A 13,199-nucleotide genomic window follows, 5' to 3' on the forward strand; every position below is an offset into this window, starting at 1 on the left:
ATCTACTTGTCGGAGCTGCACTTAATCCCTGAGTTCAGTCCTGTATAACTAAGGCAACCGTATTTTCTGCACCAAAAGTCAGGAGACACACGCATAGCCTGACAAAGGATTGTTTTGTTTTGTTTTATTCCAATCTGTGAATTATTCATATGAAGACTTGCAAAGATAGAAATTTCCATCACAGTTAGTCATACTTTTATTGAATTTACTTTACTGAAAATATCTGTAGCAGATGTCTATCAGAGTCACCATTAGCCTGGGCATACATTTATCCTCTGGGGCGTCCTCCGAGCTAAACTTCCCTATCATACATGGGTAATACGATCATTTTCTTACATCCTGAATGAGGTAGCTTAGGTTAATGTCCAACTCATCTAACTCCTTGCTCCACACATGTAATCAGTTTTTAAATGATCACTTTTTAAGGGAAACTTATTTCTCTCACTCTTTATTCTCCTTAACTCTATTGCCACTGTCAGCACATGGGCTAATGATTGACCAACTTGGTACGCGCGCTCACGCGCACGTGTGTGTGTGTGTGTGTGTGTGTGAAACAACAGGGAAGTTTATTAAAATGACACATTCCTGGCTCCCACTTTCAGAAAGATTGATTTTTGGGGGGGTGAAATGCCTATTGGGGATTGAGCCCAGGGACATCCTACCTCCGAGTTACATTCTCAGCCCTTTTATTTTTTTAATTTATTTTTATTAGTGCATTGTAATCATACATCACATTGGAATATAAGACTTGAGAGGATATACAAGCACACATCATCCAATTAGCCCTCATCCAATCTCCATCCCATTCCCTCCCCCTCCCTCGATCCCATGCTTGTTTGGTGATTAACTTTGATACATATGTTTATGTGCCTCCTGCTTTTTAAAAAGGCTCCATCCTCCCCTATTTCATACCCCCTGATTGGTCACCTTAATTGCTTCACTATAGGGCCCTTTCTATAGCTCGACCTCTTCCTGTTGCCCCTTTCCTCCTAGTTATTGCTGATTAGGGGAAGCATCTGGTTTTAATTTTCTGCGATATTTCTCTGTGCATGCCGTGTTGCAAATACTGATCCCACTCTTGACAGCCCCAGTTGTGGCCTAGCTACCCAGTGGACTGATCCAGACCTCGCTGGCTCAAGCAGCGGCCTTGCCTCATGGGAGGCCTCGGTTCTGGCCTCGCTGGCCCGGACACTGGCCTAACCCCTCAGCTGGCTCCAATCCAGACCTCAGAGGCCCCAGCACTGGCCTTCCTCACGGCAGGCTCCAATGTTAGCCGATGGCCCCGGCACCCGCCTAACCCCTCGGCAGGCTCTGATCCAGGCCTCGGAGGCCTCAATAGTGGCCTTGCCTCACAGAAGACTCCAATGTCAGCCAGTGGCCCCGATACCGGCCTAACCCCTCAGCAGGCTCCGATCCCGGCCTCGGAGGCCCCAGCACCGGCCTTGCCTCATGGCAGGCTCCGATCCCGGCCTCGCTGGCTCCAGAACCGGCCTAACCCCTCGGCAGGCTCCGATCCCGGCCTCAGAGGCCTCAATAGTGGCCTTGCCTCACAGAAGGCTCCGATACCGACCTTTGGCCCCAGCACCAGCCTAACCCCTCAGCAGGCTCCGATCCCAGCCTCGGAGGCCCCAGCACCAGCTTTGCCTCGCGGCAGGCTCCGATCCCAGCCTCGCTGGCCCCAGCACCGGCCTTGCCTCACGGCATGCTCCAATCCCAGCCTCGGAGTCCTCAATAATGGCCTTCTCTCACGGAAGGCTCTGATGCCGGCTGTTGGCCCCAGCACCAGCCTAACCCCTCGGCAGGCTCCGATCCCGGCCTCGCTGGCCCCAGCACCGGCCTAACCCCTCGGCAGTCTCCGATCCCGGCCTCGGAGGCCCCAGCACCGGCATTGCCTCACGGCTGGCTCCAATCCCAGCTTTGCTGTGTCCATTTCCGGCCTCACCCCTCGGCAGGCTCTAATCTGAGCACCCTCTTCGCCCAACTATTTGTCCCACGTTCTCGAGGGTGCATGGTGGTGGTAGCATTCTGCCTCTGGGGTCATTACTTCAAAGGTTCCAGGTGTAATGCATCAGATCTCTGCCTCCCCTGAGTACTGGCCACTGCCTTCACCATTTCAAATCTTTCCCAAGCTCTTTTTCCACTCTGAATGTTGTCCAGTCTTCCTAAGCATGCGCGACGGTAGCATTCAACCTTTGGTGTAATTTCTCCAAAAAAATAAAAAATAAATAAGGTTGGTAGGCTCCGATTTCTGCTTCTCCTGAATACAAGTCTCCACCGCCAACGTGGAGACCGCTTTCAGCACCGCCTTTCTCCTTGGTCTCCGCTAAAGTCTCTCACCTGTATTCTCCTTGGTCTCCGCTAAAGTCTCTCTCCTTACAGGTGATGTCCAAGATTCTTTACAATGCAGAGAAGAAGCAGTCCTCCTTAGTGGGGAATTTTTCCAATAATTCCAGTTCATTTGGATAAGTTTTGTCTGCATCTCCAGTATCCTGGCATCCGCCACCTCCTTGACCCCTCTCCGATATTTTCCTTTTTTCTTTTTCTTTTCCTTTTTTACAGGGTCCTTCAGGGTGGAGAGGCGTTCGCCTAGGGGTGCCCTGCCAGCGCCTGCCCACCTGCCCAGTGTCGGGGCCAGGGGCCCGGACCACGGGGTCCTTCCGGGTGGAGAGGGGGGTTGCCTAGGGGTTCCCTGCCAGCACTTGCCCACCCGCCCAGAGTTGGGACCAGGGCACCCGGACCACGGGTTCCTTCCGGGTGGAGAGGGGGTCGCCTAGGGGCACCCCACCAGCGCCTGCCCACCCGCCCAGGGTCGGGGCCAGGGGGCCCGGACCACGGGGTCTCTCAGCCCTTTTTTTATTTTTATTTACTTTTTAGTTTTGGTATTGGGAATTGAACCAAGGGGTATTCTACCACCAAGCTAAGCCTATCTTTTTATTTTTTGTTTTGAAACAAAAAATAGCATTAGTTTCTACCGAGAAAAGCATTGTCTTGCTAGGGTGCTGAGAATCTTGATACATTGTTGAGGCTGGTTTTAAACCTCCAAATCCTCTTGGCTCAGCATCTGAAGTACTGGGATTTCTTTTTATCTTTTATTTTGAAAGAGGGTCTCACTAAGTTTCAAAGGGTCTCATTAAATTGTGTAGGCTGGCCTTGAAAATGCTATCCTCCTGTCTCAGCCTCCCAAGTACAAAGATTACAGGCGTGCTTCACCACACCTGGCTAACAATTACTTCTTAAAAATAGAGATTGGCGCTGGGCGTGGTGGTGCACAATTGTAATCCCCGTGCTTGGGAGGCAGAGACAGGAGGATCACACAGGTTTGAAGCCAGCTACGCTTGCTTAAGAGACCCTGTTTCCAAATAAAAATATAAAATAGGTCTGGGAGTGTAGCCTGGAGGTAGAAGGGCTTCCAGGAACCCCAGTACCACAAGAAAAATAGAGATTGATTTGATAGACCTGGAATAGGAATCAGAGATAAGCACTTTTAACATGCTTCCGGTTGTTTCTGGTGCAGGTGATCCAAGTACCACACATTGTGTAACACTATTCTGTGCGAACAATCTATTTTGGTATTTAATGTTTAAATTCAACTGTTTAGCAAAGTCTTCCATTTTGGGCCATAAATAGATATTGAAAAACTTATGTCCATGATTTAACTCGAAGATAAAATATATGCTTAGTAGATTTAATAATGATACTACATGAATGAAGACAACTACTGTCCTCATTCTGATAGCACGGGAATCTCATTGTAGGCCAACTATCTAAGGAAGAAAAAATAACCCTTTGAAGGCTGAATCTGCATGCTGATAATCACTGCATAATAATGGTAGTGGCAGAAAGAAAACTTAAAAAGTAGACGGATAAAACTCCTTACAGCTTGCTTTCATTTTTATTTCATTTTTATTTGGAGTATTTTCATATTACTAATGAATTGCTTTTCTATTTTTTTCTATTTTTTGTGGTACTGGGGATGGAAACCAGGGGCATTCTACCTCTGAGGGTCACCCCCAGCCCTATTTTTTTATTATTTATTTTTCGAAACAGGGTCTCACTGAGTTGCAAAGGACCTCACTAATTAGCTGAGGCTGTCCTCGAACCGTGATCCTCCTGTCTCAGACTCCCAAATGCTGGAATTACAAACATGCACCACCATGCTCAGCTGAATTGCTTATATTTTACATAATAAACATAAGAGTAACTGTAAGTACCTGGGAATGTTCATGTTAGCATGGAAAATTTACAAAGAGGTCATAATCTGATTTTATTGTTATTTTTGTTTGGGTACTGAGGATTGAGCTCAGGGGCATTTTTCCTCTGAGCTATAGTCCCATACCTTTTTATTTTTCTAAGTTACAAAATAATTTATATTTGGGGAACTTATTCAGTAACAAAAACTTAGCCAGAGGGAAGGTCCATTGAGTAATACTCAGAAATCAAATCAATTGAAACAAAATAAACAAAAAAGCAGAACTTGATACTGAATAGGATAGAAAGTCACTCAGAACTCACTCAGAAAGGAGCTAACCAGGCATGGTGGCACACACTTGTAATCCCAGCCTTTGGGGGGCTGAGACAAGAGGATTGCGGTTCGCGGCCAGTCTCAGCTACTTAGTGAGGCCCCTTGCAACGCAGTGAGACCCTGTCTCAAAATAGAGAATAAAAAATGGGGCTGGAGTATAGTTTGGAGGTAGAATACCCCTGGGTTCCATCCCCAGTACTGAATAAAAAAGGAGCTTATATGACAAAGGGCATGTTAGAAAAGATGAAGATGTGGAAAGTCTTGAGATAATTCCTGAATTACTGCAAACTCACATTATTTTCCTTGAAAGATAGCACCAATGTGCCATCTCTTCTTTTTAGGAATTCTTTTCTAATATATTCCTTGAAGTAGAGTTTAACTCAATTTCTGAGTGACTGAGTTGCTGAGATTGGCCTCAAACTTGCAATAATCCTGTCTCAGCCTCCCAAGCACTGGAATTACAGGTGTTTGTCACCACACGTAGGTCATAATCTGATTTTTATATTGCACTCAATCTAACTGCATTACCACTTTCTGGTCTGTGATGGTGAGGCCATCCTAAGCCAGGGGAGAATTATAATGTTAAAATAGGCCTGGATGTTTTCGAGTACCAGTTAGAGGTGGAATACGAAGTGGCCTAATGTTCCACCTCTGGGGGATATGCTGCTGACACACCAATTACACATCCAGAGGACCTCACTTTTCAAAACACTGGTCCAGATTCTCCTGTACTATCTCCTGTAGAATAGGACCTATGCTGTCGGAATCTTTTTCCTATCAAGCGTCACTCGTTCCTACAGCATCTCTTTACCTATACCACTGCCTAGCTGTCTCTATTGTTTGCATTTTAACTTGTTTAAAGTAATTCTTTGCTATTATTATACTTAAATGTTCCAGTGTAAAAATCGTTTTGATGTTTCTTGGGTAAGGTAGGCTATGTTTCCTAATTCACAGACATACTGATGCCCTCTGTCATCTCTTTATCTGATTTTGTACAAGATTAATGATATGTCCAGTGAGGCTACCAATCTGATCTTATTTGCTAGTTTGGAAGACTACAGATACATTCTTTTTTTAAACTTTTCTTTATGTAAATGGTAATATACTATGCACAATGTCCTCTACGTTTTCACTTATACCATTTCATAATCATTATTGGACATCTTTCTCTGTCAGTAACAAAGAGCCACCTCTTTCTTTTGAACTTCTGACAAGTACTCCATTATATGAGTGGGATGCACAAAAGCTGATCTAACCAATTTCCTAATGAAGAATCTATTTTTTCAATCTTTTGTTATTACAAAGAGTACTATAATAATCATTCCACGGCATACATTATATTCACATATTATCTTAGAATAATAACTTATAGTATTTTAGTATGTATATTTTTTGCAAGTCTAGGGATAAAACCTAGGGGCATTCGACCTCCGAGCTATATATACCCCCTGCCCTATTTTTTATTATTTATTTTGAAACTGGGTCTCACTGAGTTGCAAAGAGCTTCACTAAGTAGCTGAGGCTGTCCGCAAACCACAATCCTCCGGAAAGTTACAAAATGTATTCCTAAGGCACTTTTATAAAATGAACACCTGTCATTTTTATATGACCTTTTACATTTGATAGAAATATCATTTGTATTTGTTACAATTTCCCTTGTTTTGCGGGTCTGGGGATGGAACCCAGGGACTTTCAACCTCCGAGCTACACCCCCTGCCCTATTTTTATTCTTTATTTTGAAACAGGGTCTCACTAAGTTGCAGAGGGCCTCACTAAGTAGCTGAGGCTATCTGTGAACTGCGATCCTATGGTCTCAGCCTCCCGAATGCTGGGATTACAACTGTGCGCCACCACGCCCGGCTTAGTGAGTACATTTTTATGTGAATATCTTTGGCCATCTTATTTTTATGTGAATATTTTTGGCCATCTTATCTTCTACTGAATATAAATTGATTTTTTTTTTTGCAGTACTGGGGTTGGAACCCAGGGGCATTTTACCTCTGAGTTACATGCCCAGGCCTATTTTTTATTCTTTGTTTTGAAACAGGGTCTCAGTGAGTTGCAAAGGGCCTCACTAAGTAGCTGAGGCTGTCCTTGAAATGTGACCCTCAGGTCTCAGCCTTCCAAATGCTGGGGAACTGTATTGATGTTTTTAAACTCTAACATTAAAGAGCTACTTATGGCCTGGGGACATCTCTTAGAAGAAGTACATGCCTACTCTGTGCAAGGACCTGGGTCAATCCCCAGCATGGCAAAAAAAACACATTATTCCCTATGGACTGTGGAAATTTTCCCTACTTTATATTAACTTTGACATTTTAAATTAGCTTTATTTAAAATAACATTTGGAGCCAGGCATGGTGGTACATGCTTGAAATCCCAGTACTTGGGAGGCTGAGACAGGAGGCTCACAGGTTCATGTCCGGCTTCAGCTACTTACTGAGCCTCTCTACAACTTAGTAAGACTCTGTTTCAAAATAAAGAATAAAATGTAGGGTCAGCAGCATAACTTGGAAGTAGAATGCCTCTGGGTTCAATCCCTAATAACAAAAATTAAATTGGATTCAACCTCCAGTGCCAAAACGATCCCATATTCTTCCTTTAAAAACTAAAAAAAGTTAGAGTAGGCTAACTCCACTTTACACCACTCAAAACTCATCTAATTAGTCCTGCCCTATTTTGACTATGTGCGTTATAGTATATAGTCTTCTTGACTTTTTATATGCATTGGAAATACATAAAGGTAATTAGAAATGATAAATAATATCACATTGTGGTTTGAATTATTATAACATAAACCATACTATGTATATAATTCTATATCTGTGTTATTACTTAATAAATTTTAGAATTATCACCACTTAACTATACCTCCAGCTAATGATTATTTTTAATGGACACTGTCAAATTACACTCCAAAATAACTATATCAATTTGCATTCTTATTCATTAGACTATATATGTACTCATATTCTTCTCAACATTTGTTACTATTATTCTTTTAGAATTTTGCAACTCTGATGAGGAAAAAGGTTGTTGATGCAATTTGAACTTTGTGATTTCTAGTAGATTGGAACACCTTTTTTGGACTGGTCATTTTTATTTCTTCTCCTGTGACTTAAGTGTTCACACCCTTCTTCATTTCTGTAGAGCGTTGTATTGTTATCAGTTTGTTGATATTCTTCATATACTCTGGATGCAAACCCTTATTTGTTTTTTACATTGCAAATTTTCACAGGTTGTCACTACATTAAGTTCCTTTTTTTCTTTATTGTTCTCCATAGACATGAAAAATAATTCCTTTCAATTTCTCACATAAAGTCCCCTGAAACATTTGAAAATAGTAATCAAGCTACCCCCTAGCTCTCTTTCCTTTGGGCTACATGGTCCCAGTTTCTTTAACATTTCCTCATAAGGCCGGGCATGGTGGCGCATACTTGTAATCCCCGCGCTTGGGAGGCTGAGACAGGAGGATCGCACAGGTTCGAAGCCAGCCTCAGCTACTTAGTGAGACTCTCAGCAACTTAGTGAGACCCTGTTTCCAAACAAAGTATAAAATAGGGCTGGGAGTATAGTCCGGATGTAGAAAAGCCCCTGGATTCCACCCCCAGTACCACAAAAAAATTCTCTCATAAGACTGATATTTTATTTTTCTTTAATCACATTCCCATTCATATTGTATTACAATGGTGGCTTACCCATAGACACCAACACTTCTAAACTGCATAACAGACTTCTAAACTGTATAATTACCCTGCTGGGGCATTATATCTCCAAGCTACATTCCTGCCTTTTTATTTTGAAACAGGATCTTATTAAGTTGCTAGGGTGTCTCACTTTGTTGTTGAAGCTGTCCTTGAATCGAGAATCCTGTCTCAGCCTCTGAAATACTGGGATTAAAGGCATGCACCACCATGCCCTGCTTCTTTTATTCTCTCTTAATTGGTAACTAAAAGATTCAAGATAAGTTCATTTTTCTCTCATAGAAAGAACACATCTTTTTTTAATTTGAATCCAGTCCTTTTTCTAGTCCTTCTTGTCTCCATACTCCTTTGCCTTGTTTGCCATCTACTTTTAATTTACATTATAGTTTATTTTATGTGTCATTGTAAGAATCTTAATTCTTTTTCTGGAAAAATGTGAGGTGCAAATAAATGGGAAAGGAGTGGGAAGGACAGAGAGAAAAAAGAAAGAGAGAAAGAGAGAGATGACACATTTACAATATAAAGGGCCAGCTTTCAGAACTTGTTAATCTTAAATTTACCCTAGTGATTAGTTGTATGCTTCCCTCACAATGATTCTGCTAAACACTGATCCTCTCCAAGTCTTTTCCTTTTATATAGGAGATTAACCCATCAGTCTATCCTAGAAGTAGTGATTTGTACTTTTTCCCTTTCAAATTCCATTCTGTTTCTGTAGAAGCATATTTCCTAATTGGCCAAGGTCTTTCTGAATTGAAATCTGTCTTTAAGAATATTTAGCAACCCCTGTGTAATTTAGGATCATCTACAAACCTGACGAGTTTTTCCTAAAACATTTATCTCAGGCAAAATTGCATCCTTAAAGACAATCGCCATCTTGCTAGTTTGATTACGACTTCATTGTTTTCTGATTGCTGAGGATTTCTAGTGGCACAGCTATTTATTTCATTCCTAGTTTGCAATATCGAGTAGTGTTCCTGCTAAGGAGAATCACCAGAATGGCAGTGCTCCTTAGAAGATAATGCACTCCATCCTGCTGAGAACAACTGGGGACCCCTGAAAGCTGGCAGAGATGAATTTCCATGAATTGTTGCTCTCGCTCGAGGTAGCACTTGGGTCAAATCTCTTCGCAGTTACTGTGCCTTCTTTTAAAAAACCATTGTTTCCTCTTGTCTATCTTCCAAGCACACACTTTGGGCAGTTTTTTGCCTCAGTTACCTTCGTACTATGAGATCACTATGAAGTAGAGTGCCATCTCGTTCGGTGCTGATCCAGTAAGAAAATTAAGGCAGACAGATTTCAGATTGTTATAAAAACATTCTTACCCTTGGGCTGATTCCAACAACAAAACAGACTGTCTCTTGAAGTAGGTAGCTCCTGATCCCCAGAGATACTCAAGCAGAGGTTTGGAAACCTCCCATATCTCCCAGAAATTATACCATCTGTCATCATTAAAACCAATTAATTAAATTTTTAAATGAAAATGTCTATTGTGTTTTTCTGCTGAATATACATGAATATTGTAAAACATTAAAATCAAACAGAGAAAGTGAAAGCCTCTCTCATTATCTCAACCCCCAGGGATTCCCAGTGTTAACAATTCCATGTATGTTCCTCCAGACATTTAATTTGTCTGTATAAACATATTGGTTTTTACACAAATGAGATCATATTATATGTAATTTTAATAGATCTTTTGTCCACTTAAAAGACTGGATATATTTCCATGTCAAGAATGAGTATCTTTGCATTTTAATTTTATATTTATTCTGTAAATTTACAAATTAGATGCCAAATTCAAAGTGAAAGAAAAGTAAAATTAAAGTGAGAACATAGTAGGCATACTATTCTTCCACATTTTATTATAAAAATATTTAAATATTCAGAAACATCTCCAGTGCCACAAAAATAAATAAAATAAAGAGGATTTAATTATATATTTGTATATTTTAACTTGTAATATCATTCTATTAGAGTCATGGACTAGGTCCTCTGTAAAATAATTACTTTTGGTAAACTGATACAATTTAGAATAAAAACTGATGGCAACTAGAAAAAAAGAAAAGAAACATTGAAAGAATGGTATGGTGATATATGCCTAATACCTTAACTATGCAATTGTTAACATGGCTTTATCACTTACCAAGTCATCTTAATTTTTTATTTCTTTCAAATGAAATTGCAAATCAGTACAATTTACCTCTAAGCAGTTCTTTATGGTTATCTTTACTAGACTCCAACTTTGTGACTCTTGAGTTAGATAAAATTCCCATACAGTAAAACACATATTTTAATGATATCATTTAATGAGCTTTTAACAAATGCAAGATTTCCCTGCAACCTAATCCCTTATCAAGATCATTGTTACCCCTAGAATTTCTGTTGCATGCTGTTTTGTTTTGTTTTGCTTTTGAGTTAAAACAATACTATCAGAAAGTACGGTGCCACACGCTTGCAATCCAAATACTTGGGAGCCTGAGAATTGAGGATTGCAAGATTTGAGGCCAGCCTCAGCAACTTATGCTCCTGGTTCGCAATAAAAAATTAAAAGGCCTGCAGTAGAGCTTAGAAGTAGATGCTTCTGGTTTCAACCCCTAGCACCTAAACAAAATAAACAGTAATAATAACAAGAAAAAATCTTGTGATCATTGGTCGTCAGATATCATTTATCTTTTTTCACTATAAATATAAAATATGTCTATGTTGAAAATTCAAATGGTCGTTTTCACCCCCAAGTGATGAGAGCATTTAAGTAACACTGTTCTGCAAGTGCTCTTGCTTTTTCATTTTACAATATATATCTTGGACATTTTTCTATACCAGTATATATTGAGCTACTCAATCCTTTCAACAGATATCTATGATTCCATAATATATGTGTAACATTACTTATATAACCATCCTCTTAATAATTAACATTTGAGATGCCCCAATTTTTAATATCATAAATAATGTAGTAAAAAATTGCCTAGATATTTATTTCCACACTTGTATTGCTACATCCGTACAAATACCAAGAAACAGGATAAGGGGACATTTAGGCAGAGTTCACTCTCGCACTCATTCTGCACACCCAGAAAGCAGGGTATGTGATTTCTACTGTTTGAATATGTGTTTTCTGTATTTCTAGAGCTGGCAATATAAAGCTTATGTTCTGAGGCTGTGAAGCCCAATTAGTAATACAATGATGGAAAAATAACTTTGGGCTTGGAATCCAAGCATCACAAAGTCCAAGAGCAAGGGGATCTGAGATAATCCTTGTAATAATCGTCAATACCTAAAAAAACAATAAATGATGAGAACCATAAAGAAAATATGAAGAAAGAAGATGTATAGATGTATAGTTATTTGGGGAATTCATAAAGTTAGAACGAGTGGTTCTCAAACTTGAATTCAAAGAATTGCCTTCATGGTTCATTAAAATGATGATCGGTACAGGCAGGGCATGCTGGCTCATGCTTGTAATCCCAATACTTGGGAGGCTAAGACAGGAGGATCACAGGTTTGTAGCTACTTAGTGAGGCCTTCCGCGCTTTAGTGAGACCCTGTTTCAAGACAAAGAATAAAAAGTAGGGCTGGGAGGGTAGCTCAGAGGTAGAATGCCACTGGATTTAACCCCTAGCACCAAACAAAACAACAAAACAAAACCCTCCCTGCAGATTGCTAAGCTGTAACCCAAGATTTTCTAACTCAGTAGCTCTTTGATCAGACTGAATAATTTGAGTTTCTAACAAGTTTTCCAGTGATGCTGTTGATTCTGGTTCAAAGATCACACTTAGAAGCACTAATCTAGAGAACAAAGATGAGAAAGGTTAACTCTCATACATTTCAGTCCATATTGTCTAAAATGTTGTTCTGACCTTTTACTCCGCCCATATGGACAAACCTATGTACACAGAGATCTAGCAATGATTTCTTTAAACTTTGGTTTGAATATCCTTTTTTTCCTATGTGCTTATGAAACCAAGCCAATTTCTCTTTAAACTCTGGTCTTTTAATATTCCCTATCTCTTTCCAATACACGACTAATATTAGAAATTTAAAATTTAATGAAAAGCACCTTCAATAACTGAATTTGTCAAGCAACCACATCTTAAATATAGATACGGATCGTTGTCACATATGATTGCATATAACCTATCGAGACAAAATGTAGATTTAATATGTGTGGTGGAAAGTTGAATTAAGTACTTTTCTCTATATGCAGTGCATATTAATTCCGTTAATTTACAGGGCTACATGCCCAAATCAAAATCATGCTGAATCAGAAAAAGCGAATTACAAGTATAAATACTTCTGTATGCATACACACACTATTCCTTAGGGTCATTTAACTTTTAAAACATCAAATTTACTAGCCTTTCAGAAATACACCATGTCCATATGTGACAACATTTTTTGTAAACCATCAATTTATGTCAGATAAATGCAACATTACCTGCCCATTTCTACTAGTTATTTTATTTTGATACTATTGGCATTTTTTTTAAAAAATAAGCTAAAAATAAACATATTGACATTTTAAATAAAATTAAACAATAAATAACCAAAATAATATCAGATTATGCAGCTTAAAAGTATAAATATTTACATTTACTAAACATCTGCTATGTGTGAAAAGAAAAAAGAAACAGGGTTCCTACCTTTGAGTAGTCACAGTCCACTGGGAGACACAGACATAAATACTGAACCACAAGGTATGGGAAAAGTGCTACTATAAAAGCACAAAGAAAATACTACGAGATTATAAAGAAATGAATTTACTTTTTTCTGCAGGAATCAGGTGTTCATAAATATTGCAACATTTTAATTGCATTTTGAAGAAATTGTCTGTTGAAAAAGATAAGAAAGAGCATTTCAAGTAAAGAGACTTGTACACAGAAAGTTTGGAGTCAAGGAAAAATTTAATGGGATTAGGGAAGAGAAAGAAATTTGGTGTGGCTAAGTTCTAGGTGACAGGTATAGAAACATGGGAA

Source organism: Muscardinus avellanarius, assembly GCF_963383645.1.
Source record: "Muscardinus avellanarius genome assembly, chromosome: X".
Lineage (NCBI taxonomy): Eukaryota > Metazoa > Chordata > Mammalia > Rodentia > Gliridae > Muscardinus > Muscardinus avellanarius.